Source organism: Stegastes partitus, unplaced genomic scaffold, assembly GCF_000690725.1.
Source record: "Stegastes partitus isolate 25-593 unplaced genomic scaffold, Stegastes_partitus-1.0.2 Scaffold1188, whole genome shotgun sequence".
Classification (NCBI taxonomy): domain Eukaryota; kingdom Metazoa; phylum Chordata; class Actinopteri; family Pomacentridae; genus Stegastes; species Stegastes partitus.
The window spans coordinates 200,980-206,571 of record NW_007578919.1 but is presented as its reverse complement, the minus strand read 5'-3'; positions in this window follow the sequence as shown (position 1 = coordinate 206,571).

Genomic DNA, 5,592 nt, shown 5'->3' with positions numbered 1-5,592 from the left:
GTAAGCAAATGTTCCAGGCGCTTTATAAACGCTTTGTTACTGGTTTGCATTGAACTCCACTTTGATTTATTTTTTGAGATTAGTGCCAAAACCACGACCCCAAGAACAGTGTGACTAAATGAACTTTATAAATACTTTGTTACTGGTTGTGTATCAGTACCTCAAACTAAAATGTTTCTAAATAAATGTTTTTTGCAGTTTGTTACTTTTTCTTTTATATATTATAAATTCTGAAGGAAATCAAGATAACCATATATGGTAAGTTACCATATATGATAACTTTATTCCTACTTTGCAACATTTTTTATTTTTAGGTCAGAAAAATGAAAACATTTTGAAATGTATAGAGCTTTGCGTCAGACAGGAGTCAGGGTGTCACAAAGCTCTTTCTGTCCAGTCGTTTTTTGCTAAAGTCCAGCCCACCCACTTAGCACGCTTTATAACCGAGGCAGCGTTCATTCATTCTACCTGCTTCACAATCACCACATCGCTGCTCCACCAGCCTCTGCAGATTGACAAATCTCCTTCTGCTCCTCCCTAACCACCCCCACTTTTTTAAAAACAGTTCAATTTCATAACCGTTTATTAAATAACCAATCATTCTCACTCAACCAGTCGAGGCAGATGGCCACCTTTCCTGAGCCTGGTTCTGCTGGAGGTTTTTTTTCCCTTCCTACCTTGGTTTTTTTTTTTATTTTGTTCCTTCCCACCGTTGCCAACCGCTTGCTCAGAGGGAGTCCAAAGGCAACTTTGGATTGTTGGGTTCTCTGTTTAAATTTGTAAGGTCTTCACCTTACCATGTTAAGCGCTATGTGATGACATGTTGTAAACAGCGCTATACATCCATCCATCATCTACACACTGCTTAATCCTCAGGGCTGCACTTAGAGACAGGCAACCAAGCACACTCACATTCACACCTATGGACAATTTAGAATCACCAATTAACATCAACATGTTTTTGGACCTTGTGGGAGGAAGCCGGAGAACCTGGAGAGAACCCACGCTGTGTGGGGAGAACATGCAAACTACTCGCAGAAAGATCCCAGGTGTCCTCACCGGGATGTGAACAGCCGACTTTCTTGCTGTGAGGCAATGATGCTAACCACCGAGCCACCTTGAAGTCCCAGCACTATTCAAATAAAATTAAATAGAGAATTGAATTGAATTGAATAACCCTGGTTGTTTCCCATATCGTGGGACTGTAGGATGCAGATGGTTCATTATTGTACCTTGGAAGGATGTAATCTGGATTTTGTAAAGTGAGGATCATTTAGTTGGTCTCCTTGTTCTTGTGTTTATACTGTATTTGAATATTGTGAATTTAAGGCTCTGCTGGGGGGTTGTGATGTCAGGGNTGGCTAATTCTGAACTGAGGACTACATAATAGAAAACAGACTGGGAGATACTGAATCATTAGGTAATGGTCAGTTCATAAATATAAATAATATAGGTCAAATCCAAAGCAACAGTAACATTTGGACATGTTTAAATAAGCTTTGTGAAAAATTGTGTGTCAATCCGAGCTCCATCGCCAGGTTTTTCAGCGAACGACATTTGTACTGGTTTGTCAGCTCAGTGTGAATTTCCCAGTAAAAGCCTACATGTCACTCTTCCTAATCATGAAATGATGAGGGATTGTTTTGTAACTTCTCAGAATCAATTTATTTCCTGCTGCACAAAAAGAGAAACTCATCATTTACTAATTATTCATGAATACATCATTACTCATCTCTGTCATGTTGAACTGATTTAAAGAAAGACTGCTTGGCAATGACACACAAAATTGTTCTCTAATTCTAATTGAACAGATAAATGTAAATGTGCATGTGTCATTAGTAGACGAGGAAGGAGCTGTTTTGCATCTTGACATGCAGCCCAAATTCCAAAAAACTTCACTTCTGACAGCGAATCAAGACTGACTGATTGAATGCGCTTGAACTGCCATCTGTTTCCTGCCGTTGCAGGAGGAGGAGAGCTGAAAATCTTCAAAAGCTTTGTGTTGGTGCTTCAGTCATGTCAAATATGCTGACTTTTCTGGAAACCACTTTTAAAAGGAACAACATCAGAGGGTTTGTTCTGTTGATGCCAGCCTTCTGCAGAACACAGTCAGAGAGCTACAGATGGGGACCCGGGACTGACTGAACCTGAACTTTCAGGGAAAATGCTGATGCTACACTATATTTTTCAAATTGTCGATAAAATAGTCGAAGGTGGTGGTTTACGCTTGCCGCTCCTCCTTCTTAGTGCCATTTTTAGTCACAACAGGCTGTTTTGTCAGTGATTAGCTGGTGTATATGGTGACCTTTCTCAGGAACTGGACTGAGAGAAACTGTTTGATGAGTTGACAATAAAAGCTTAGATCTGATGTGGGCGCATTCAGCACATATGTGACCCACATGCACGAAATCAGTCACACATAATGGTATTCGACAGCGATATGGACCATAATATTATTACACTCTGTAATATGTTACCTACATGTAGAAAACAACTGAATGGACCAATCTAAGCAATAAACCCAAAATCAATGTTTTGTCATGTGTTATTCAGACTGTATCTCGAATATAGGTCAGATTTCGTGCAAATGGGTCACATATATTTTTACCCACTGTACCTTCAATGCAGTGGTTGTCAAATTGTTTGTGCCATTCTTAAGGATATAAGTATCTGGAACTCCCACCTCGTCGGTCAGAACTGATGAAGCCTCTTGGATGAGAGGTGAAACGTCTTCAAGGATCTCAAGCAAGTCCAGTCGCCACACTTAATCTATGAGAATTTCTGCCATTCCCTTCTTCGGAAGCAGGAAAACGTTCACACGCCTCAACCCTACTTTTTATTTCCCCCTTCAATCATTAACAATAAAAGGAGTGTCATGTCCGTCAAGTCTCCGTCTATATATTGTATTGTCTCGTCTTTCCTGTTTTATTTTGAAATCAGGGTGTTTCTGTTCCAGTTTTACTTCCTGCACCTGTATTGTCACACCTGTTCCCTGATTACCTCACCGCACCTGTTTCCCATCTACCCTCATTACCCCATGTATATTGTGTCTCACTGTCCCGTCGCCAGTTCGTTGCACTTCACAGTCCTCGTGCCAGCGTTACTCATAGTCAAGTCACAGCCTGTTTGTTCTCGGCCTTGTTTTTTGCTTTTTGGACCTTTAGCCTCTTGCCTGACGATTTTGGATACCTTTGCCTGTTGATCACAACCCCGATTCTGTTTTTGGATTCTGCCTTTGCCTGCTGTTTTTCGGATACTTTTGCCCGAATGACTGTCTACCTGCGTACCGAACCCTGCTTGTCATTAAACCTGCCTTTTTCTGAGCATTTGCGTCCACCTGTTCTGTGAGTGAGTTCATGACAAGGAGAAGCAACTAATGCCAAAGAATCCAATAAATCAAGAAGCTCCCTACACAAGTTATATCTATTCAACTCAGATCCACTCTATAGTTTCCCCTATCTTCAGCTCCCTCCAATTGGAGACCCACTACTAAAATACATTTTAGACAGAGATAGCTTGTCTAAAAAATAAAGGTGGACCATAACATGGAGCTACACTTGGAGGGTGGGTCTGGGGAAGAACCCACACCGACCACATATGTAGCCACTGTCACCAAATTATCAAAGCTAATGCAATCCTGCAATGTGTCGATGCAACCTTCAGCTTCACCACTGGAGATAGTTTCCTTTGTCACACTAAACAGCTTCTTTCACGATCCGTCCATTACACATTCTGATTAACTGTCGTAGTTTTAATTTAAGAGTGTCTTTTTGTTGCTCAGCTAATTCTTTAGATGACAATCCTTTTTTTCTTATAGCGTTTTGTGGTTGTGAGAAACTTAGAGTTGTAAAAATCAAAGCTGTCAAGATCTGAAGTCCTTTACTTTTGCCATTTCCTCAAGCGCCCACAATTAGCTATCCTCCCAGCTTTGCAAGCCAATAAGCATTGGACCCAGGTGCTACGCAACACCTGACAAAATCATCCGTACTGCTCTTCCTGAAGGGGGCGGAAACAGCAGCAGCTCATTTACTGTCAGAGCAAAGCAGCCTGTTGAGAATCGCCGTACAGCCAGGGGTTCTGCAGTCACAGTGAAACGAACCACCTTTGCAGTATTTTGAGCTGAAAACCGACACACACTGTGTGGCGACACGCAAGACTTAATTTGCTGAAAACGTTGGACCTTTACAGACACTTCAACAGCGATATTAAGTGAAATTTCACTCCCTGCCAGTCTGGGGATCAATCTCACAACCTTTCTCTAACCTTCAGGTCATTGCTTGCACATTTACAAGTGCAGGAGCAAATTGACAAATTCTCATTGCCAGCAGTATCTCCTTGAGTAGCTCTGTAGCTCCTGTTCAAAGGAACACACATCAAAAAGCACTGACTTCTTATATACATGAAATCTTTGGAGGCTTTTGAAGTTCTGGTCAGAGGAAAGTAATTTGGCAATAATTATATCCGTGGATGAAGGACTTAATAGGAACCTGGAGAAGATGAAAGTTAAAAATCATGCATCACACTGATAACTCCAGGCTTAAATGACTGCTCACATGTGAAGGATTTTTGATATTTTATTAGCTTGTGTGCAGTTTTCATTACATAAAGCAAATGTGATTATCCTTTGTATGAACTTCTGGGAAGGATTTTTCTTTTTAAAAACAATGTTCTTAGGGCGGGTCCACATCATACCTTGCATGGTAATGACGGTGTAATGTTAGGGGGGGTGATATGAAATTGGAATATCGCGATAAAATCTGAGTGAAACGCGCATGTGCAGTGCCGTTGTTTTCATCCGGTCTAATGCACATGGAGCGAGAAGCATGGCGGCGACCGAGGAGGAGGGCGAATGCGAGTGCATCGACCGACACGGTAGGGCTGGACCCAGATATCCGAGTTATTCGGTTGTTGTTATTGTTATTTGAGATCCGAATCCTTGCCCGCCACCTGCCGCTTGAAGTGTTTTGTCTCGTGTCAATTATCTCATCAGTTATTTTGTTATTGCAAATTTTCTCATTTACATCGTGCTAATATCACCCTGCCCTAGTTCCTACGTCTCATTTAACAACTAATAAGTATCCCCATGTCTTTCACACTTGAGTTCTGGTTGGATGAAAAGGAAAGGGTAAAATCAGCTGAATGTAAATTTCTGAGGTGGCAGTGAAATGTGATGTTTGTCCAAATGAGAGGTGGATAACGAGGATGTCAGGAAATGCTTTGCTGAAAGCCACTTATGAATGACTATTAATTCCATGCAGGAGTACACTACAATGATTTTTTATTTTTTTTTTTTCCGTACATCTATGTTGGAGTCAGAGGGCTTTTTCTCTCTTCAGCAGAGAGCTCATCAAGGTGCTTTTTGTGCCTATTGACTAAAGCCTTCAGTGTGGACAGAAAAGCACTTGAAACACAATCAATGATGTGGCATGTTGTCACTGCACTGCAGTGTGAACATCCACTGCATTACAACGAATTTCATACAATGGACGAGTCCCCCGTGGCTACATGCGCGGCCGTTTCTGTGCAATAAGCGACTTCTTGTGTCAGGGATATTTTCATCCTGTAGCCCCGTACGTCCATCAAGCCAGGTGT